The sequence below is a fragment of the Cyprinus carpio genome, chromosome B3 (genome assembly GCF_018340385.1).
Source record: "Cyprinus carpio isolate SPL01 chromosome B3, ASM1834038v1, whole genome shotgun sequence".
Classification (NCBI taxonomy): domain Eukaryota; kingdom Metazoa; phylum Chordata; class Actinopteri; order Cypriniformes; family Cyprinidae; genus Cyprinus; species Cyprinus carpio.
This window is the reverse complement of record NC_056599.1, coordinates 31018346-31043937: the sequence shown is the minus strand read 5'-3', so window position 1 is coordinate 31043937 and position 25592 is coordinate 31018346. Positions and strand designations below refer to the sequence as shown.

At 36.8% G+C, this 25592-nt stretch overlaps 1 pseudogene; it reads left to right on the top strand.

The window, feature by feature from the left end:
- The window catches only part of LOC109105480, a 109023-nt pseudogene that overhangs the window by 71831 nt on the left and 11600 nt on the right, over positions 1–25592 (top strand).

Sequence of the window (25592 nt, the reverse complement as noted above, 5' to 3'; positions counted from 1 at the left end):
TACACATTGGGGTGTCAGTGGGTTTTTAAGTCATAATTCTTTCTTACAAAAGTACTTATATTACTTATATATCTCCAATATAGTATTTTTGTTAAAGAAACCAGCGTATCTATGAACATTTGTTAGGTTCTTTCTGTGATTATTTACGGTCTGAATGGAACTTGTATGTGTGGAAGATCTTTCTTTATTTCTTAAAGCTAAAAGACTGGGAGATGAGCCCTATCTGATTCTCAGCCATAACAAAGAATGTTGGTCCATAAATCACCTTGGGTTTTTTTTTCTCCCACCCCCTGTGGACTGTCGGATTATCAGAGGGCTCATCATCACTCACAGAGTGCATTAATGCCGCTATTTTAGGCTGCGAGATTGTCATGAATGGAGGAAATGCATATATGTTTGGTTTATGCTTGTGCCTTAAGGAATGGGTTGGTCCACAAATATGTGGGATGTTTTTTGAATATTTTCTTTTGCTTGCATCCCTCAGGCTTCCCTTCAAACCACCATTGATGGGCATGTTTTCGAATCTTCCGTTTAGAACGGTACGTATTTTTTTCTTTTTTTCCTTCTTTTTTTACCATATGTGGGCCAGAGAAATTTTGCAGGATGTGCACAGTATTTTCTGAAACGGGTGACATTTGGTGGGAAAAAAAGAATAACAAAGAAGAGCACCGGAAAAACGAAACCTTGCCGACTTTCCTGCTTGTACTGACAGATCTTTTCACAATTATCTATTTTCATCTCCTGCTGTTGTCATTATGTGGGTGTTTCTGACTTTATTATACACCTGTCACACAATGACATACATCCCGACGGAGGTACAGGGAAACCATAGAGAGATGGAGGAAAAAATTTAGGAAGAATGTTTTGGTTGGAGGATGAATGAAGGAGACAGAGCTTCAAGCACCACTCTTTAAAAAATCCATAGTGGCCATGACAACATTTTTGTGTTGCAACTGCAAAATACAAAAAAAAAAAAAAAAAAAAAAAGAGAAACAATAAAAAAAGATGGTGCTTGCCAGAGACTGCGTGTGTTCAACAAACCTAATTTCCTCCCCATGTGTCAATTCAGAGACACAAAAACAGGAAACCAATTTGTAGGCTTGGTTATATTGTCTGGAAAAAGTATTGTTCTTAGCATAGCTTTAAATAGTGGCTGCATAGACAATTTTAAAAAAAAAAAAAAAAAAAAAAAACCTACTAATGTTCCTACTTGGTATCTTTTGAATGCTACACTTTTACAAAACCTGTATGATTTTTTCCTACTTGGTATCTTACCCAATAATACCATTTTCCATTAGAGTCATTAGTTTTTTACTGTAGTTGACCGTAAGCTCTATACATACAGAAACTAACTATGAAATCCAGTATTTAGCATCAGTTTTTAAATAAAGTCATTGAAACTCAGGGACAAACATTTACTTCCATGGTTCACAGTGTTTATTTGGGTATTATTTATCTACTTTTATGTTTTATTAATATTTAAACTAATCTAAAATCTTAAACATAAAAGTTCTTTGTTGGGCTCAATGGTGTCCAAACAGAACCAACCCTCTAACACCCATGGAAACCTTTCAAATGCCAGAAAAGGTTTTTTGAAATGTTCTTCACATGGTTCATTTAAAACATGTTCACACTAAAATATCCTTGGGGAAACAAAAATGGTTCTTCTATGGGCGTCACTTTTGGAAAAACACCCTTGTGGAGCCAGCTGTATTGTTTAAGAGCCATTTTAGCAGTTTTCATTTGTATTTTAGGTTTACATTTTTAGTAATTTGATGTTCTTTTTTCATTTTTTTATATTCTGTTTGTTATTAGGTTTGACATTTCCTTGTGTTTTATGCGTAGTATTTTTCTTTATTGCTATTTAGAGTTTTTTTTTTCAGTCATAGTTTCAGTTTTAGTATTTTGATGTATTTTCCCTTAGTCATGTTAGTGCGTCCAACTTTAATTTTATTTCAAATTTCTTGCCCAAGGTCACATTTACAATTTAGTTTACTGTAGTGTAATTTTTTTAAACATCTATTTCTATTTGGAATTTATTCCAGCTTTCTGTCCATTAACCAAAAATCTCTTAGTTTTGCATTTGTGTTAACATAGTAACTCTATGTATTTTTGGGGCATTGTTGGTGCAATTCAAACTTTAAAATGCAATGTTTTAAAACTATGAGTTGTCACGCTCTTGCGGTTTTCATAGGCACAGCCATAGATGATGGCTTGCGCCAAGCAAGTTATCATCATTAGCTGTAGCATTGTCTTATTTGTTTGTATTTGTAAAGGTGCCTGTGTATTATGTCCCAATGTCATCTTGAAATGCTCCTATGATGCCCAGAAATTATCCTTTAAGCTCATTAAGTTTTGAAGACAAAGAAAGCTCTTGACATGCTTTGATTGAATTAGCGTCTTTTCGCTGTAGCATCTATTGCATCCTTCGTGTTCAGAATATTATTAGATGTGTTATACCAAGATTTTTTTTTTTGTTCTTTCACGACAGTTTTGTAAAGTTACTTTTCAAGGGCAACTTATACAATGCTAACTGTAGTAGTGCTGTGCAGAGCCATCTGCTGCCTGAGGCTGTTGGTTTATCTGATGAGAAATTTCCAGTCTATGAGGACAGGTTTGCCAGTAAGATGATGTATGTGCCGTAGAGGTGTAGAAACCTCTCCCGTTATTTCTGGGAAAGGCGCAGTTTGTTTTGCAGTCCCGTTCTCTTCGGCTCTTTTCTGATGGTTGAAAGGTGAAAGAGCATCGGCAAAAAAAACTAATCCTGAAATCGCTCTTCTCAACTGTGGACCTTAGCACCGTGGGAAACCTTTTCTTTTGAAGTCTCGCAATCTGCCTTTGTACTGTGTTATTTGAAACGCCCAGGCCTCAGACTCGTCATCTGTGACCAACTAGACACGCAGACATGCCTATTGAATAGGGATTGTGAGTTGGTTAGTGTTTTACAGTTTAGGTTCTTTTTGAGGTCTTGTGCTGGTTGTAACTGCTAATTACCAACAGTGAGTGTGGCTGGTTTACATTTCCTATTGTGGCTCCAAACCCCCTTGGTTTTTAATGATTGTCTATGGGAATGTTTGACAAGTGAGCAGAACTCAAAGGCTGAAAGGGCCCAAAATTTCGTTCCAATGGAGCAGTTTGATTTCTGAAATTTGAAATAACCCGCCTAAAGCTATGGGATGCTGTAGCGACTGTTTTTTACTTTTATGCATTAGACATGTTGGAATTGCAAGGATAGTAAAAATCCCTATGCTTGTCCCTAGAAGCCAAAGAAAGCAGTTTCTCTCTGAATTGCAAAATCACTTAATTTTAACAAGTTTTAAAAATCATACCGAAATGAATGTCCATGAATTGTTTAGGAACTATAACCGAATATGTGATTACACCTACTTATTCCAATTTCAGCTAGGGGTGACAAAATAAATGAGGATGTAATAAATCCAATCATAATGTTTGGGTAAAAACCTCTGATTCAACCATTGAAATAATCCGAAATATTTTTTATCAGGAAATAGCATATAAATGAATTCTGCAGGACCATGTGACACTGAATACTGGAAAATATCAGCATTGCAATCAGAGGAATAAATTGCATTGAATATGTATTCTAATAGAAAATGGTTATTTTAAATTGTAATAAATATTTCCAGTATTACTGTCGTTACAGTAATTTTTAATCTAATAATGCAGCCCTGGTTTTGATGAACCAGGTGTGCTGGGCCATAATTAACGGTAGGAAATTTCTAGCTGATGATTATTTTATTAATTAATATTATTTAGTGGAAGTGTTTTTTTTTTTTTTTTTTTTTTTTTTTTTTTTTTTTTGGCGTGATTATCATTGTGTTTTATTCTATTTCCTCTTCCGACATGTGTTTTACCAAATGTGTGTTATACTTATAAAGAGGCTTTAAACCTCTCTTGTTCTGTCTTATTCTCTCACAGGGAAGCAAAAGCCAGATATGGGTCCTCCTCCATCTGTAGACGAGGGGCGCTAACCACTGAGGACGCGACTGGGGTTTCCTGCTCGGGACAAGGTGAACGAAGGGCCTGGTGGAGCACAGTACAGCATGGAGCGAACAAGATGACCCCTCAGGTATGATACACATATTCGTGCTCCCCAGCCCCAGTGCTCACAGCTATCCTACCAGTCTCTCTCATTATCTTTTAAAAATACTTAAAGTGAATTTTCAAGCCTAGTGATGGTGGGAGGTGCTGCTCTAACAGCCCAGGGATTTTGTCAAGGGGCGCTCCCGGCCTCAGAAACACAGATATTCCTTGCTCTCTAATCATGACAGATGTTCCGTCCTGGGTTTTGGATGAACAGCAGCAGTTGCCGCTGGTGGTATTCCATGCAGTTGGAGTCTAACCTAGGCATGTTCATCAGGCAGCAGATGCCCCTGGAACCCCTGCCGCTAGTCTATTTACAGTCCACATTGATCTTAGCCAGGACTCTCCCAGTCAACATTCTGCTTTTGGGTTTGAGTGCTTAGGAACTTTTCAAGTCAGAAAAACATTGAATCCAACATGTGCTCAATTCAAAATACAGTACAGCATATTATATTATGGGTGTCCAGAATGAAATTAAATCTAGCACTGTAAAAATTGATTATATTTGTAATAGAATTGATTGCTTGATGATACTGATTATTTAATCTAATTAATTTAATTTTGGATCATTAACTAAAGACCAAGTAAATATATTAATAAAACCGTTTTTAGTTATATTTTACAAAAAATAATTTTGTATATGTTATTATGTATGGACACAATAATTGACCTCGGGTGTGCATTATTTTATTCTAGTATTCAACGCCCCAGAGTCAATTATTCCGCTTATACTACGGTTACCACACCCTCACGCCATCGATCAGATTATATATTTTAAAGGGATTCCCGTCTGGGTTTTGTTACTTAATTGCTATTGTGAGTAGGATTATTCCTACCGCATCTCATCCAACGCAACTTAATTGCTAGTTACAAAACGTCATTTAAAAGCTGGTACTGGAGGGCTTGTGCCGTTGATAGCATTCTAATGCTGTTATTAATGAAGTTATTAGAAAAAAAACGAGAGAGACAGAGACACACAGAGAAAGAGAAAGAAAGAGAGAGAGAGAGAGGAGAGAGAGAGAGAGAGAGAGAGCTTGTGTGAATTAGGGCTACCTCTCTGTGCGTCCCTCAACCGTGTTTCTGCAGCAGCATCTCTAAACAGCGCTGTTATTACCTCGCTAGTGAGAAATGTCATGTGTATTTACTTTCGGAAAAATCATCTGTCATGTTTTTTTTTGGTTTTTGTGTGTTTGTATCGATAACTGTACGCTTATTTTTCTGTTTATTAAGTTAACTATGCGAAGTGATCTGTTAACGCGGTAATGCGTTCAGGAGAGCTGCCTGGAACTAACGTTCGCCGTTGCGTTGCCCTAAAAATAATTGCCAACCTTCAAGAACGTCCGGTGTTAGCCAATCAATTCAAGGCATTCAGGCTGCCGCTGTAGTATAAAGCTAATTTAATGTTTTAAAAAATTATTAATTTTTAATTAACATACACCATTTTTTATACAAATAATAGGTCATTGTAAATATTAGGTTCACTTCGCAGGATAAAAAATTTCCTTCTAATTTACTCAGCCCCATGTCTTTCAAGAGGTTAATTTCTTTCTTTTCTTTAGTCAAAAAGAAATTAAGGTTTTTGAGGAAAATATTCCAGGATAGTTCGATTTCAAAGGGATCAGTGTGTTGAAGATACAAACTGTATTTTCAGGGTGCAAGCTTCAATTGTTCTTAAAATTCTTATCCAGCAAAATAATTTGGTCGTTTTCTAAAAAAATACAAAGTATTACCTATAGGGACTGCACGATTAATTGCATGCGATTGGCACTGCGATTCTTTGTCATTAAACTCCTGTTGTGATATTAGTAGTAAATCTCCATATATGTGCTTCAAATGAAGCGGCAATTTACTCACAGCCGAGCCATTGTGTCCACTGACCAGCTACGCAATTACTCATTCATAATCGCAGATGAAATCGCCTGTGATTATAAACACGATATTTTCATAGCTTGTCAGTGGAACAACGTCTCTGTGTAGTAAATGCCGCTCCATTTGAACACACGTGATAGAGATTTACTACTACTCACAGAACCGTCTTTTACTGACAAGAGTATGCATAACAATCGCATGCAATTAATCGGTGCAGCCCTATTTAACAATAACTTTTTAACCACAAATGCCTGTCTTGCACTAGCTCGACCTAATGCATTAGAAACTCCACGTTTTGCAAGGTCACGTGCTTGACATCAGCGGAAAGTAACCAGACCCAGTGTGTACAATGTGAACGTGCAAAGACAACAGTAAAATGCCCTTTACCAAAAAAGGTAAAACAACAATGTCGGATGATTCTTACAGTTAGAGGCGAAAATTGCAGATGAATTGTTTCACCCTACCCTGCCTTTTTGGGAACTAAAGTTACAGACAAAAAACTAGTGCATTTTTTTTTCTTGCATTTTTTTAGCATGATTACGTAATGCAATGCACGAAGACCCGAATCTCAACAGTTAGTGCAAGATGAGCATTTGTTGGTTAAACAGTAAATACATTTACAAAATATTTTTAAGATTTGCTGGATCAAGACACATTATTTCTTTGTCTGGGATTGTGTAGAGCCCTTTGAAGCTGCATTGAAACTGCAGTGTGTATCTTCAACCCGTTGATCCCCACTGAAGTCCATTATGTTTTCCTCAAAAATCTTCATTTCCTTTCGACTGAAGAAAGAAAGACATGAACATCTTGGATGACATGGGAGTGAGTAAAGTATCTGGAATTTTTTTTTATTCGGGAAGAGAACTAAATCTATCCAAAATTGACAACCCTCATTAAAACAGTTATTTACATAAGAGGCAAAAGCTCCCTACACATCCAAACAGTGACTAAGAATGGAAACAGCCATCAGCTGATTTTTTAAAATGACATTTTGAGCTCTTGAATGTAAGCGCTTGTTGGATTCTGTCTAACCATTCCCACTGGTTAAAATCAAGAAGTGGTTTCATTCCCATCCTAATTGTTCTGAGTTTCAGCTCGACCTCATTGATCCGATGCATAGTGTGATCCAGGAATGTTTCGCCCAATGCACAGGCTCCTTCCGTGCCACAGCTGGGCGGAGCTGCTCGAGACTCCACTGAGTTATTTTAGGGCTTGACCCTGCCAAGTAAGCGTGGTCACCTAAGGCCACAAAATTTCTGAAACACCGATTCAGAGCCGTCTCACTCAGGCACACTGCAACCCTCAATTGGACAAAAAGGTGTAGACGCTATTTTAAAACATATTTGGGGAAGTTATTGAGTGTGAGATCTGACTTAGAGCCATGATGGGTCATAGTGAAAAAGAAATGGGAAGTAGTATTATTATTTTTCACAGGTTTTCAGTTGGTCGTAATTCCAATGTGACAACTGTAGGTGGTTTTCCAGTGCGCATCAAATCATCAAAGAAACAGGTTTTATACACACAAGAAATCACGATTTCCAAGTGCATCAATTAAAGAATAAACCAAAGGTTAAATTGCACCGGTAAAAGAACAATTAGTTTTGGGATTATTGGATGATGTTGTACTAAGAACAGATGTTTTTGCATGGTGTGTCGTTGTACTGCTCACCTGATTGTTGTACAAATTGTTTTGACACCGTTTTGTTGTTTTTTTTCCCCCAGGGTCTGAGTGTTAAACGGGGATCCAACCCTAGTTGTGATATCTAGGAACCTCTGAATGTGATCCGCAAATTTATGCTAATATTGGTGTTTGTATTGTAAAGAAGAAAGTCTTGTTTGCAAGTTGTTGCATCTTTGGTTGTGAGAAAAACGTATTATATCTAAAAAAAATAGGCTGGAACAGGAAGTGCCAGTGACTGGCTGACAATTCAATTATCTGTCTGTCTGCAGTCATTAATGTGGCCTCCACCGCTAGGATGCCAGATTCCAGACATGAAATTGTCTCAGCCACCGTAGGTTCTTTCCACTGGAATCTTTTCGACTCCCTCTTTACTGTGTTTTGACTGCAACTCTCTTCCATTATCATACTTTTTTTGTGTATTTATGTTTATTATTTGTCTTTCACTCACTCTCTCTTCCACTGAAGTAAACTGATCCCCCATCTTGGTGGGTTTTTTTTTGTAGATCATGTCGTGTCGCCGACCCACCGCATGCCATACTTAATACACTAGTTTCTCTCCTCTTCCAATTTGGTTAAGAGTTGGAAAATTTCAAAGTTCTCTCATGGGTCATAGACCATAAAGCCACAATAAACATTGTGTATTAATCATATAGTAATATAGAGTCAAAGTGGGAAAAAAATTGTTTTAAGTCAGCACCCAGGCCATTAAAAAAAAGAGATTAATGCCCCATGAGTGTGCAGTCCTTCAGCAGGAAAAATATGAGGGAACAGGATCTATATCGATTATTATACCAGGTCAGCATATTTCCAATTCTGGGGACATTTTGTGTTATGTGAAAGTCATTCAACTGTGGCTGCTTTTCGAATAGGATCCTCAGATTATAAGTATGTGGTGCAATGATTCCTCCCATATGCCTACCGTTCTGCAGTGTTAACAATGGAGGCAACATTAGGACCTCATTCATGAAATAACACATAGGAATATGTCCGTTGTTTGTACCAGTTATTCTTATGTACATGTCCTATTGAATTGAAGGGGACAATACACAGGTTAAAGTGGTTGTACTAATGAACTTACAACAATTTGTTTGATAGTTGTTTGGATTTCTGGAGAAAAACATGCAATATTCTTTGCATATGAATATGACCATCGTTTTTCTTTCTATTATTATTACACTTCGTAATAATAATGAATTAATAATAATAAGAATAATAATCGATAATCATAATAATAATAATAATAATAATAATAATAATAAAATGTCAATAAGGTAAAAATCATATAAAATAAATAAAATAAATAAATAAGAACGTTTCTATTATTATTATTAGTGATTATTATTCTTCTTATTATTCACTGTTATATGATAATAATAATAATATGGACACTAATTCATACCTATGTTTTGAAGAACAATTTGTTTAAAGTTATAATAATAACAAGTATAATCATCATAATCATTATTGAGTGCCATGTAGAAATTAATTATATGCCTCTTATAATATATAAATTGAACCATAACTTAAAACAAATAATAAAATGAATAATAATGAAATAACTATAATATTTTAACTATTGTAATAATACTATTATTATTATAGAAATTTAAAAAACCATAATAAATAAATAAATAAATAATAGAGTTCCTATTTAAAGTTAATCATAATAATAAATAATGGTTATTTATGGATCTTTGCAACATCTAGCTAGAGGGGGGAAATGCAATAGATGAAAATTTCCTTCTGATTGTTCAGGGCCATTCTCCATGACCCAGAGGATCAGAGAACATGCTCCAAGATTAGCTAGCAAGCACAGCGTCGGCAAACTGATGGCCGCCCCTGCCCTCACGGTACCGCTTGGGGCCCGGGTACTATGGGCACCAGAGGACTGTGCCTCGGATCCATCCACCGAGTCCCAACTCAACACTGGAGAGCGTGAGGACAGCGGGCATTATAGGTCAGCGACATTTATGTGGCTTGTTTTAGTACCGAAATAAATGGTTATCATTGATGTAACATATACAACAAGACCGTTCAAACAGGTCCCTGTTTCCAATCATCGCATTGCTTTCTTGCAGACAACGCTCACGAGTTACTCAAGAGAATTTGACCGAGCAGGGAGGAAAACACAGCTGAGCGGCGCGCGGGCCGCAGACTCAAACTCTGGCAGGCGCCGAATGTCAATGGGTACAGGACTCCTTTCTGTAGCGGTGAATATGAAAAAACTTTTGGCCGCTGCCTACACATGAAAGCCTCAACAAAATCCAGAGATTTGGAGATCTGGAGGATTCCGTCTCTAATCATCCGCACGACTCCAATCCCTAGCTCTACCTCATGCCCCGCACCCAACTCGGTGGCCGTAGTGGGAGGTTTCAACACCTGTTGTGTTTACATTTATGGCTATCTTCAGTATATTAAATTTAAATTAAATAAAATTTAGGCATGTTAGCAGGGACGCTTTTTATCGCAAAGCGACTTACAGTGCAAATTCAGCCTATCAATTGTTACCTATCATGTGTTGTCGGGCGGATCGAAACACCCCAACCTTGCGACTTAGTAAACGCAATAATGCTATACACTTGAGCTTACAGGATCACTAGAGTGATGTAAGTATGAATAGGTCTGGATTTACGTCCAGTATGTCTAAGTTATTATATGAAATATCAGTCGTGCAGTATGCATACTGTCTAATTATTAACAAATTTTATTCAACTTTTGGCAGTCGAGTCATTGAGTCAAGAAAGAAACTAAAATTACACTTGATAACGTGTTCATTTGTCTCAGTGCAAACTGTGTTATCCAGTGCGTCTGTCAAATTTGGACTAGTCAGGATATAAGTAGTATGGCAATTCCAAACATACCTGTTAGAATAGATTAGGATTCAACTTTGCCATGTGCTGAATTAATTTGACATAATTTTATTTAGCCTACAGTTAGTATACTATACTATATTACATGTACTCAATATAGTTTAGGCTACTTCACAAATGTTTACTGTACATCAAATTCTACAACCATTATTATTATTATTATTATTGCTGTTGATATGGTTATTAAAGAATGATAAATAAAATATAATTGTTAACCTAACTGTAGCTGCATAAATAATCAAATTATGGTCACATGACGTAAAATGATTAAGCATGGTGTTCAGTCAGATTTAAAGGTGAAGCTATCCATTTTATAAAAATTCAGTTTACTTTATCATGAAAACTCTGTCTAGAATATTGTGCCTTATACTCTACATTGATTTGCTTACTTTGAGTCATTTCAAGTAACTCAGTTTTTCAATCATGTCATTTCAGTGGTTATTAACCCTAGATTACTGTAAAATTGGCAGAAACTCTGCATATTATGCTGAGCTAGTCAAGGGCTCGGTCCCAGCATTCAATCCCCCCCCTGTTCGTCACAAAACAGTCCCATTCATCTTTCACCGCGCGGGTGAAATATTTGGAGTCAGCGCTGTGTGAAAACTCATTCAGCTGAGGCTCTTTGAAACACTTCTCTTCACTGAATGGTGAACTGCGGAGACAGAAATATCCCACGTAAATCCAGCCCCTAAAAGTCAACAGACACATGTTATCCAATCCCTTAAAAATGTCAGGTGGTCAGTAAAAGTGCACAGTGACTACTGTGTGAGAGCTAGAGAAGTGGCACTCTTCTTCAGCTTTATGGGCCATTTGAGCTCTGGAGGCGGCTCCTAGCTCCTGAGTGCTGCCCTGTTACAACAATAGCAAGGAACGTCTATGTGAATCTCCTTCAGGTTTTTTATGAAGGATTTGTGATATGTGCTGCTCTGGTTTGTCCAAGATACCACATGTGAGAAAATCGTATCATGCTCAGTTCCAAGTCCTGTGTAGTTTATTTATTTTATTTATTTATTGTTAACTGTCAGCTTTGGATTTTTGAAGCTTGCTATAAGACATTTCCAATATCAAGCCAATTAAGATGTTTATAAAATGAATATTTCTACCTCTAAAGTCTGATTGAACATAGCAAGCTTTATTTAAAATTAATGTGACCATCACTTGTTTATTTATTCAGCCTGTACACTTAGGTTAAAAAACTATATTGCTTAAATGGCTTATTATGTCTTTATAATTATATAGTTATATAATTAATTATATTTTACATAAAACAATATTTATTTATTTATTTTCAATTCTGTTCAATCCATTAATATTATTATTAAAGAAGTATTTTTTATATTAACAGTTCATCTATTTTTTATTTTTTATTTTTTAATAAATTGACCAGTCTTTCTGAATTTCCAAAGTTTCAAATTAGCATAACTTCAAAGTGGTGGGCATGCAAAAAAGTATAAAAAGCACCATAAACCTAAGGGCGAGAAAATGGGGACCAAAATGGAAATTAAAGAAGTACAGTAAATGTGACGTGTATAGAGAAGACACTATATTCTCACATACTCCCAGCATGGCACCTTAGTGAAGTGAAGGCCGTTGGCAGCAACGCATTTCATTTCTTTCTCTTTACTCTCCTTATCCCCACCCACTAATTCCTTCACCCTCTCTCTGTGTGTCTCTCTGTTTTGTCTTTCATTCCATCTTCCCCTTTAAAAAACCTCGTCTGATCTCAGAGTTCAAGATGCATTTGAATTATTCTTTTGAACAGAAAGACTGGTATGAGTTTTGACATGTTCGCCGGTGTGCACTTCCTGTCGCATATACACACATTTCACATTTCACATATGTACATAAAAAAATAGATATTTAGTTTTGCCTTATTAGTGGCTGTTTCATGGGGAAATCTTTCGCCCAAATCGTGTGGATTCCTTTTGAAATGTCTGGGTTTCATCTGTGACCATTCGCAAAACAAAAGGTAAATGTGACTGCATCTTAAGCCTTTTTTTTCAAGGTGGAATTTTCTATTCTGATCACTAGTAAAGCATACATTATTATATGTTTATCTTCCATATAGTATTTTGTAAGGACACAAACAGACACCAAGTTTAGGTAACAATAAGTAGAAGTGCACCATTTTTCAGTACGTTTGGTGTAAAATGCAGACATGCCTTCTGGACCACAGCGCCACGGTGGGACTGTTAAACACCAGTTCAGTTGATGGCAGCCCAAGTCATTGTGACGCATTTCAAGCGACTGTAAACCCAGCAACACAGTCACGCCAACCAGACAGTCTGCAGTGCAGATGGAGGTGTTGGGGTTGGGCAGGAGAAATGCTGGTGTCTGGGATTTTTTTTTTTTTTTTTTTTGCATTTTACAATAATAACCATGGTTTTTGCCAATATAGAGTTAACGGTGCTGGCTAATCTCATAAGGCCTGTCACAAAAGAAACGATGCCTATAAAGAGAACAAATAACTATATAAGTGTCCACACCAATAGACAATAATGTTGTTTATTTTTAGCATGTGTTACAGTTATGTAGTCTGCTTGGTCAATTGGGTAAATTCTGATTGGGCGATGTTTTTATCGTTCATCAGCTAGAAAAACATTGCTCTGTAAGTGATTCCAACATTATCGTTCCTCTTTGTCGTTAGCGTTTTATCACTGTGTGGTGTGGAATTTACTATTCTGATTATTAAAACTTTATAATGATCATCTTTGGTGTGAACAGGTGATGGAGATTCGATCTTAATTTATTATGGATATACAGTAGTAATATTAACTGTAACCTTTTTCAAATCGGAAACTACAGCTGCCGAATTTTGACATCTTTCCCAGCTTTTGCAAACTTTGTCATTGATAGAGTGCTGCGACGTCAAAAACCAGAAGACTATTTCAACACTAGTTCCTTCGAGATTTTCCTAAGAGTTTGATGTTTTTCAAACATTCTTGTTGTAGTTATGTATTAGAAACGTAGGTTTTTTATAAAATAAACGCAACTGCTTTAAAAATGAGTGTTTTACAGTATAGGTATGTGTAATTCCGCATTGTAGAGCAAACGTCTAAGTATCATCAAGTTATGTTTACCACAGATCTTATTTTACTCATGAGTTGTATGAAAACCGATAGAACAATCTCAAAGGAACCACTGGCGAATTAGTTGTTCCCCACATGTAACCAAAAGGAAGTTGTAATTTGTACACGTGTACCATGGGGCCATAGATGGTTTTCTGAAATCTGTCTTTGATTAAACACAGGCTTTCCTTAGTATGTGGCACCTTGCACCTTGCTTTGATGGTGGCCACTTGTCCAGAACACCAGTGCTGACATTGCCACAATAATGTTAGCTGTTGTTAAATAGTTTCAAAAGCTCTCTCCAGCTGCTTTGTGGCAAGATCAATTCACTGGCCACCCACCGTGCTCTTAATATTCTTGTGTATCAAGCTGCCATGAACTTTCCTCCTCATTAGCAAAGAAAAAAGGGGCTCAAAATTCATGCACGCATTTTCATGAAAGCTAACAAGAACAAGCTAAGCAAACACAAGCTCGAATAGAATTCGTTAAAGGGTTTGACTCATAACTAACAACACATAGGACCATGGTATTACCATGTTTTTGATAGTACCGATAATATCACTGTTTTCTAAGAAAATGCCTTGTAAAATAGATTAGAGTAGCATGTTGTATCACCATTTAGAAAGCATTTTGAGTAAAAACTTGTACCCTTATGAAAATTAACCATGGTTTTACTACAAATAAAACCAAATTAAACATGCAGTTAAATCACAAATTAACTGTTGTTTTGCAACACTGATCATATTTTAACCATGGTATATGTAGTAAAACTGTGGTTATACAAATGATAACCAATCTGCCAAAAAACATGGTTTTTACTTCTATAATCCTTTACTAACATAGTGTTTATTCAGGTACAATCTTATATAATTTTTTACCATGGTAAATGGTTAATTAAACAAAAATACTATGTTAGATTTACTATGTAGCTGAAGTTGAGAGTTGATTAATTTCAGGTGAAGTTAAACTGACAGCACACTTATTAATGCTGTTGAAAACTTTCTCTGATTTTGGAACAACATGCTACTTCTGGAACCTTTTTGCTTGTTTTTATAGCTTCTCTTCATTTGCTTGGCTGCTGAAATGAGGAAATGCATAATAAATGGTTTCTGTTTTTTCACTGTTTTTGTTGTGTATTCTCCCTCTGTTGAATATGTATGTGGGTGGCATGAGTTTAAATAGAGGTTGTTGATTTCTCTCTCTCACTCTATTTCTCAATTTTCAATATAATTCCGGATTTATTTGTGTTCAATGTCAAAGTACTTAATTGACATTAATATTTTTAAATATAATATCGCCCGATCATCAATGCCATACAAAAATGAGTAATTTTAAAGAATAGTAAAAAGCTAATATTGAAAATATGTGAAACTGTATTTTATTCTTTATTATTCATATTCTTTCACAGCCACTAGTTCAGCTCACCTGGAGGATCTTACGTATCTGGATGAGCAGAGACAGGCTCCACATCTCACATCATTCCACAACAAAACACAAAATCCATCCTCCCAGCACAACCTGACAAGATAACAGTGTATATTTATATATTTTTCCTAGATTAAATGTCCACTCCTCAAATCCTTCAACTCAACAACAACCTTTTTTTAATAACAATCCCAAATTTAAAAAAAACCAAAAAATCCAATTCAAATCCAAAGTATCTAAGTCAAAAAACAACAATTATTATAAAAGCAATTTATACAATACGGATTGTTTCAAAGCAGCTTTAAATGGCAGTATTGTTTAAATGTTCTTCAGTTATGAATCATATACAATTTTAGCTGTTAAAGCAGCTCTAAAAAAGACAATAGTGTCATTAATCAGCTCATTTAGTTCAATAGCAGTGTGATTGCAAAGTTCATTAAGCTAACTATAAAGCAGCTCTATAAGATAATAACACAAAGAGAAATAAGTGTGGAAATTATTTATTGAATCCAAACAAAGTTATATATGATTTTTTTTATTAAATAGCCATCCTTTGTCTAGATTCCAGCTCAGCACATATATGAGGTATTTTTAAATAGTATTGAAGTGGTTCAGATGTACCTTATATTGAATACTTGTTGGTCGCTTTTCTCTCACTTCCTGCTCCAACCAGATTTTATTTTTTTCAAAAAGAAGGAAAAGGTCATAAATTATATATTTTCATAACTCTAGAAGCCTTTAGATCAACAGTCTTTTCATGGAAAACATAAATTCAGTCATATTAGCTTTCTTGGGGTGTTGCTACTCATTTACACGCAAAGTGAAAAGCCAATCATAACAGCTATCATTTACATATAAGATGCTGTAGAAATATAGCCAGCTTAGTCTGAGAGAGGCTAGGAAATGGTCATTTAAATCTCAATTACGACTGATTTTGGTGATTTTGGTAACACTATAAGTGGACTCTAGGGGAAACAAAAATAGAATTCTACAAAATAATAGAATATGTCCTTTCTAAAATGAACCTTTGCAATGTAATGACGTCTGTGTGTGTGTGTCTTGCCTCTCGTACATCTGTCGTCCGCTACACACAGCATGTCCCATTAAAACCCTCAACACACTCACACACGCAGCTCTTCTGGCAGATTACTCTCCCCCCCTCTCCTGCTGTTTTCGGTTTCCCCTTTTGGACTGCCGTGCCATAATCTGTCTCCTGTCCAGATCGATGTATTGACTTTCTATTAGCATTAGCTCTGGCTCATCCGTCAGAGCTCAGCCTGCTGTCTAAAGCTCACAGTCAAGGCTCCACACATCCTAAATCATGCTGGCTGGGAGCGAGCCTCGGAGGTCTGGGTGTCCTCTCAGATTCAGTCAGAACTCTAATAGCTTGATTCACCAATAACCTGTATATTTCAGGGTGATCGCCACAGGTGAAAAAACAGTGGAGGAAGACTGTTATTTATACATCCTTTTTTCACATTCCTGGGGTTCTCAGAAGCAGATGTCATGATAGTTTGGGTTATAATTCTATAGTGTGGAACGAAAACTACAACAAATATCAGTAACACTTTATTTTAAGGTGTCATTTTTATACATATTACATCTACATATTACATTAGATATACTCTACTATTATAATAACAATTAATTATGCATAGTTACATACAAGTACCCTAAGCCAAACCCTAATCCTAACCACATATAGTAAGTACTTGTAGTTAATTAATATTACTCCATACTTAAATGTATAAGTACACTGTAACAAGGACACCTTAAAATAAAAATGTAACCCAAATATAATTTTTGTGTTCCCATTTGCTCCAAAAGCAAAAGGACAAATCCACGATAGCGTTTCTATGCAAAAGAGGAAAAAATATCAGTGCCGGTGTATTAGAAACCCTCATGCAGTAGCATTAACTAGTATTATGTCATTAAATGCCATTAAATCAGTTATAATAATGGCTATCAATGCACATTTTTTTCAATGAAAATGTAAGACAAAACACTTTGCCGGATTTACAATGTTAGTTGATGAATGTGAAAACGCATCATCATATTTGTTAAAAGTGTTCATAGCGATGTGATGCTCAAACCGTACGTCAGGCATGAGGGATCCGAACGTAATACTATAGATAGTTATTCTACCACAATGTAGATAATGGCATAATTTGACCGCGATTACAAGCAGGTTCTTTCATGTATAAGTATAGTACTCTTTTAGAAGGCATTAAAAGCCTTTTCCACTAGTAATAATCACACTCAATAGTGGAAAACATTTGAACCCGCTATAGCTGTACCATGAAAGGAGATTTTATATATATATATATATATATATATATATATATATATATATTCTACTAAAAAAGCAATGAGTTCGCTTTTTGCCTTGTCTTTTTTTTTTTTACAACCTCCCTGTCTCTAGTTCTTAATTGTTTGTTTGTATTACTGCCTCGGCTGCCCTGGTTTCTATCTCTCTCCTTCTTTGTCTCTGTTTCTTGCCCTTTTTGCTAGAGTGTCTGCTGGAAACCATATGTGCTCATAAAGGTCACCTCGCCCTATATAACTCCGCCCACCCCTTTATGCTAATGAACAGATAATTAATTCACATGTTATCAGGCTAATTAATAGTCCACATGCAAGCGGAGGGATAAATAACCTCATAATATTCTCCATCACACTTGGTTGCAGCATAATCCTATACAGTCAGGAAATTATACATAATTTATACTAATTGCGCTGAAGATTTCTTACAGTATCTCTGTAGTGCTTTGACATGACACTTGCCTTGAATATTATCAGTAATTGGGATTAATGATAATACGGATGAAACGTATAAGAATAATGAAGAATTTACGACTGAATATGAATATTAGATGAGGATTATTTTAATTAATGTTAAGGATCTCTAGTATGATTTATTGCAAACGTATGTGGTGGATTAATATGGTGATGAATATACATTTTGCTTTGTGCATGGTGGCAATAAATTTGACAGATACGCCTGTTGTTGATGCATGGAGGCCGATCTGTTATTTCAGATGTGTTCTCTGCCGTGCATTAATGGGTCGAGGCAGCATTGATTCATGGTGTTTCACACTGCAGCGCCGGTTTGCGTAAGCTGCCAGTTCTGGCCTTTTCCAGACAATGCATCTCCCTCTGCTGGTTAAAAATGATTATTGCATTGTGAAGAGGTTTTCATTTGGAAATTGAATTGTAAAAGTTTCTGTTTGATGGATAACAATGGCTTTGGAAGGATAAATATACAGTATGTATGTGTATGTTTGTATAATACCTGTTTCGATGACAGCATTTCCTAATGTTTCCCATGATGCAGTGCGCTTTGCTCCATACCGGCCACCGGACATCGCCCTGAAGCCGCTTCTCTTCGAGGTGCCCAGTCTGACCCCCGATGCAGTTTTCACCGGTCGAGAATGGCTGTTCCAGGAAGTGGACGCGTGTCTGCGCAGCAGCGAGTCCTCAGCCAATCAAGGTGTGGTTATTGTTGGCAACGTTGGCTTCGGCAAGACGGCCATCATCTCTCGCTTGGTGGCTCTCAGCTGCCACGGCAACCGCATGAGACAGATCACCTCTGACAGCCCACACGCCTCACCAAAACGTGAGTGATGAATATGTTCATATTCAGACGAATGAATATGTTAACTGTGAATATGATCTAATAAGCTTCTAACAGAAGAATTGTATAGTAGCAAAAACAAATAATTTTGTCATTATTTATTGTCATTGTGTTGTGACTTCAAACCTGTTATTTTGTCTGTGAAACACAAAATGAGTTACTTCACAGCTCTTTCCCATCACACCACATCTTTCAAGCTCAGAAAGGAAAAAACAAACAAACAAAAGACACCATAAAGGTCTTCAATATGAGTCTTGCATTACATCCTAAAAAACAAACCTGAAGATTTCAGCACTTTCTGAAAGACCTTCATCAAAGAATTTGCTAGTTCATGCTAACTCTTCAAATAACTTAAATTCCAGTCTGCCTAAAATAAAACTGCCTACATAAAACTCTCATATGGTTTTAGAAGACTAGCTAGGTGTTTTTTAACTATGCAAAATGGAAAATATGTTTTTATTATAATTTATTTATATTTTTATCATAATCTAGAATGCATTTTATGTGTGTGTGTGTGTGTGTATAATTCATTATAAATATACATGAATTAGCAAAAAAAAAAAAAAAAAAAAAAAAAAATATATATATATATAGATATATATATATATACACTATTTCTTACATATCACAATATATATATATATATTAGCAATAATAATAAAGATTTTCACAATTTCTTACATATCACAGTTTTTTATACATATTTATTTAGAAAGTGCTTTGAAATTCTGAATATTAAAATCCTGCAAAACATTTCATTAGCTACAACTGATGAGAATTTACAATTATGAATATAATATTTCACATTAAATAAAAAACACAATACTCAAAACATTGGTCACAGTGAATAAAATACCTATTACGTCTAATAATGTCAAGAAAAATTTATGGCCATGGGTATAGAAACTCATAAAGAAAAAAAATCACACAATATAAAATTATACACTACAGGTCTGAATGACTTGAGGGCGAGCAAATAATGACAAAATTTACATTCCTGGGCAAACTATTTTTTATTTAGTTTTTTTAAAGGGAACAAATATCTTCAGCCCTTAAAATGTCAAAAGCATTTTGTCTCAGTTTATGACAAGGTTCACATCACATGCATGCCATGTCTTCCTCTCAGATGGTGACACACTGCCCTTGAGCCAGCCTCAGTCCCGCTCACGGCACTCTGGTCGGTGGGAGCAGCTGCCCTGGAACGCCCGAGATGAGGAGACGCCAGGAGGAGGCGCTCAGAAGGCTGGCTTCTCAGGTGCCAACTAATACCATTCAATCTCCCTCTCTCCTCTTCTCTTCTCTTCTACTGATTTATAATCTCTCTGTCTCTCCATTTCTTCCTTTGTCTCTTTCTTCTTTTATTAATTTGCTTCTTGTCTCGCTCTGTCTCTATGCTTTCCTTTTCTCTCTATTCCTGTAAGCACAAAGGTTTATTGCAGCTCTGTTGCCTTATCAAATATTATATGCGCAGAGTCTCCCAGCACAGCCATTAGATATACTCAGAGTCTGCATTGCTAATGATGACAAGCTTTTGAACACACACACACACACACACACACACACACACACACACGTACTGCGTGATGAAGTGAATCCAGGGAAGCAGCAGTCTTAGAATATTGGAATAAGGCCATCGATGCACTCAAACTCCATAATGTTTTATGCATTAATAAAACCCCTTCATCACATCAAAACTCCTGAGCTTTGAATCTTTCTCTAGTTTTAATATTCATTGTGTTTTTGGAGCTGAAAGCAGTTCCTGCACTAAATCCCTGAGACTGGAAATATTTATATTTATTTTTTTCCTGTCCATTTCTTTGTCTAAACCTACATTTAGCAGGAGCATGTACTGGGCACCTTTACTCTGTTAAATGTGTGACGTACATACAGAAGTAGTGCCTGATGCTGTAATAATGAACAACCATAATATATTATAAAATGGTTCAAATCCGTTTTGATTAGATTATTACATTGGCTTTTACATAACAGTTTAATAAGCAAGAAATTAACGTTAAGTACCTTATGCTATTGTTCAAAATGTTTTTATGTTTTTAAAAGAAGCCTCTTATGTTCGCCAAGGCTGTGTTTATTTAATTAAAAATACAGTAAAATAGAATAGAATAGAATAGAATTTTTTTGTATTTACTATTACCTTTGATCACTTCAGTGCATCTTTTCTGAATTAAAGTATTCATTTCTTTAGGAAAAAAATCTAACTCTTTCTACTGAACATTTGGAATATCAGTTTGTATTCTGTAAACAATATTAAAGTTATTGTTCTTGCTTTACAAAATGAACCATTGTGTGTCTCTGAACAACACTGTAGTGGTGTTTCGTTTCGAAATATCTGTTTTCTAAATCATCATTGAGTGAAATAGCAGTACTCTTGTAACAATATTTGACGTTTCAATCAAATTCAGTAACTAAAACTGAATGTTAATAAGCCAAAGTAAAAATCAAGTTTTTCAATCCAATCTGTGTTGTGAATGTAAATGTTTGCCAGCTTATATTTGCTCTCTCACGTGCAGGTGGTGGCGTACCATTACTGTCAGGCTGACAACGCGTACACCTGCCTGGTCCCTGAGTTTGTGCATAACGTGGCAGCGTTGTTGTGCAGGGCTCCTCAGATGCAGGCCTACCGAGAGCTGCTGCTCCGCCAGCCGCACCTGCAGAGCACCCTCAGCCTGCGCGCCTGCGTCCAGGACCCATTCAACGCTTTCCGCAGGGGCCTGCTGGAACCTCTGGACATCCTGCATCGAGGTGTGCAAACGTGTACTCGTGCGCACTCTTAATCTGTGTGTACATGTGCTGACATATATGTAATATTGAACACATGCAATGTTTACAGAGAGGAAGCTTGCGTGTGAGGAGAACCTCATCATCCTGATTGACGGGGTTGAATGAGGCGGAGTTCCATAAACCAGATTACGGAGAAACCATTGTTTCCTTCCTGTGCAAAACCATCGAGCGTTTCCCTCCCTGGCTTAAACTGGTGGTCACTGTCAGAACCACACTGCAGGTCTGTATCCCGTCCATCCATCTGTCTATCTGTCCATACATCCACCCATCCTCTTTACTTTTTTACTCATTTTCTCTCTCCGTCTCAGGATATTACGCGTCCGTTGCCGTTCCACCGGATCTCTCTGGATCAGCTGGAGGAAAGTGATGCGATTGACTCGGACTTGCAGGGCTACATCCTGCACCGGCTTCACTGCAGCCAGGAGATCCAGAACAACGTTGCGCTCAACGGCAAGCTAGACAACGCAGCCTTCACCAAACTCAGCACTCATCTGAAAAGTCTGAGCCGGGGCTCCTATCTCTACCTGAAGCTCACGCTGGACCTCATTGAGAAGGGTTACCTGGTGCTCAAAAGCTCCAGCTTCAAGGTCAGGGGTCAATCGACACAGATGCCTGCCAGATATATACTTAACATGGCAAATTCATGTTAGAGCGCAATTCCATAAAATCGCAGATGGGAGGGGAAAATCTGCGTTTGATTTTCTGACAATCGCACATTAACGCAGCCAGATCATTTTCATAATGACCAGCGCAATCTACCAAGAGCAGCGCAAATTACCGCCTGCTTTAAGAAATGCTTTTTTGGGCGTTAAATAATGGCGCAAATACCAGCAATTTTACGAGTGTATTAAACGTTAGTAAATTGCGTTGCATGATTCATTTGAATACTCTCCTCCCATTAATTTTGCGTCTGAAAAGGAAACCCCTACAAATGCATATTCAGTAATGTCAGGCGCAACTGTGTCCACGCCTTTTCAGCGCTAATTCATCAATGCACGTCTTTAGTAAATCCTGACAGTACTATTTTAACGCCAAAAGACGGTTTGCGCTGGCACAAGCTGTTAGTAAATGTGGCCCTAAAAGGATTCATATGTTTCATCTTATTGGCATGTATTTATTGTTTTAAAAGCTGTAAAGCATGATGTTTGTGTGCAGGTGGTTCCGGTGAATCTGGCCGAGGTTTACCTGTTGCAGCTGAACATGCGTTTCCCAACTCAGTCGTCATTCGAGCGCGTTCTTCCACTGCTTAACGTGGCCGTGTCTTCTCTACACCCATTAACTGATGAGCAGGCCTACAGTGCCGTGAACGCCAGCATGGTGCGTGGAGCAGCCATGGACTGGGAGGATTTTCAGCAGAGGTCTGAACTCCTGTCGCCTTTCCTGGTGAAAAGACGTGATGGAACGCGCATGTTCATCCACCCCTCCTTCAGAGAGTGGCTCATCTGGAGAGAGGATGGAGAGAAGACCAAGTTCCTCTGTGACCCCAGGTGAGAAGTTCCAGGGCTCAAAATGTGTAATTACATAAAAAGTAAAAGCATTTTTCTTGTTGAATATCAGATCAGATGTGAACATTATGTCAATGGCTGAGAAATATAGATAAATCTCTTATAGCCCCATCTTGTCTCTCTTCCCATGATTCTTTAGGAGTGGCCACACACTGCTTGCTTTCTGGTTTTCACGGCAAGACAGTAAACTTAATCGACAGCAGACCCTCGAACTTGGCCACCACATCCTCAAAGCTCACATCTTTAAGGTTAGGCTAACTATAACAACTATAAACGTTTTGATGTTGCTAAATTTAAAACATAAACTTGACTACAGCAGTATATGAATGCTTTTGAAACAGATTTTTGTTACATTTCCATTGATGTTGTTAGTAAAGCACTTTGTCTGTTGGGTGCAGGGCCTGAGTAAGAGGGTTGGGGTTTCCTCGTCAGTTCTGCAGGGGCTGTGGGTGTCCTACAGTACAGAAGGGCTCTCTGCAGCTTTGGCTTCATTGAGAAACCTCTACACTCCAAACATCAAGGTATAAAAATAAAAACTGAATTCCCACAGTCATAGAAAAACTAAAACCTTCTTCAATTTAAAGTGATTTCCAGGCCTAAGGAAAACCTTGGAAAAATCATATATATTTCTACAGTGAATGTACAGTATACTACCATTCAAAAGTTTGAAATTACTAAAATAAAATTGAAAATTTAGTTTTAATTATTTAATCAAATTAAGTCTCTTAAACCTCTCAATTTAAAATTTTGATAATTAATATAATTAAAAATACATAATTACATAATTAAAAATGTAAAATACATAATTAATAATAAAACAGTTTAGCAAACTGTCTGTTTCCAAATGTTTTAAATTTATTCATACACGACATTTCAAAACTTTGGGTTCGTTAGACTTTTGGGGAAAAATGTCTCTTATTATCACCAATGTTCCATTTATTTGGACAAAAGAACAGTAAAAACATTAATATTGTGAAATATTATTACAATTTAAAATAACTTGTTTTTCCTTTAATATATTTTAAAATGATTTAAATAAATAGTTTTAGTAAGTTATTTAAATGTTATTATTTATTATTATTATTTTGATGAATTTAATGCATCTTTGCTGAATAAAAGTATTGATTTCTTTCTTTTTTTTCTTTTTAAAGTGTCCATGAGTTTTTGAATGGTAGTATATTTTTTTCCAGTTATTTTATCTTTTTATTTATTGTAGGTATATTTATTTCAGCAATATTTATCAACAAGAAATTGTTTTTTTTTTAGTGCAGTAAACTATTATATTAAGCATGATTGGAAATTTCTTTATTTCTTAACTCTGAAAAACATTTTGACTCTTTATTTAGTTTTTAATTCCATCTACTCCTTTATGTCCCCATCTTCCTCTCTTCCTCCAGGTATCTCGGCTGCTGATTATGGGCGGAGCTAACGTGAACTATCGTACAGAGGTGTTGAATAACGCCCCCATCCTGTGTGTCCACGCTCACCTGGGCTACCTGGAGACTGTGGCTCTGCTGTTGGAGTTTGGGGCGGATGTGGATGGCGTTTCAGAGAGCGGACTCACTCCCCTCAGCTACGCAGCTGCCGCGGGTTGCCCGCGGCGGGTCCACCTACCTGTCATCACTACCCTCTGCGGCAAGAAAGCCAAGGTCAGCCATGCCATGTTCAGCTAGAGATGGATAACCCTTAAGAATGCAGGGTAGTGGCTGTTGATTTTGAATTAGGGATGTCAAATTTCGATTATTTCCATGATCGATCGTCGTTTAAATTAACGATCAATTAATCGATTAATCGTTAACCATATTGCTGCAAAATGCGTCTAGTTGCAGGCCACGCAGTCACCGGCATGACAGGATGTGCAAAAGCCACACGCACACACAAAAACGCTTTTCTCGCTTGAATTAAAGGGGTTTAATTGTCTGAATTAAAATGCTAGTAGCAGGATTCTAACATGAATAGATGTGATTATGATGATTTCATAAAATGAAAAGAGCGCGCGCAATACTTTTGAGGTAATTTTACTTTGTTGACCGTTTCCAATCCCGCACGGATGACGGAATCCCCGCTGAACGCGCCTCTTTAAATGGTTTTTGGGTGGTCGTTGTTGTATTTTAAAACACAATTGCAATGTTTTCAACTACCATTATGGCATTTAAAATAAAATTATCCCAAACCGTAACTGTGGCGCGCGGTGTGACTGCGCTGCGCATTAATTTAGGTGAACTGCTTACAAAATCGGCGCTGGATTGCAGCAAAACAACTGTTACTCACATTAATTTGATCCTGCTGGATTCTGTCCTAGGAAAATGTCCGATTTTTTGCGGTCCGGTAGGCCTATTTGTTTTTAAAAACCCGGCATACAGTGCATCACGATCGGGCGTGCAAACGAGGACGAGCGAGCGCGGCTTTGGCTAAATTTATTTGGAGGTTATTGCTCATGTCTCATCGGCATAAATCAAAATTGTTTCCATATTCGCAATGCATTGAATGTTAAAACTATTATTTTATAATGTAAACTAGGCTTGTACTTTACATGCATTCGCATATAGACGGAAAAGATTAATCCTCTTCACGTGAGCACAAACGTCCTTGGCATAAACAGCAGATTAGACCGGTACGGTCTATTTAAAACTGACT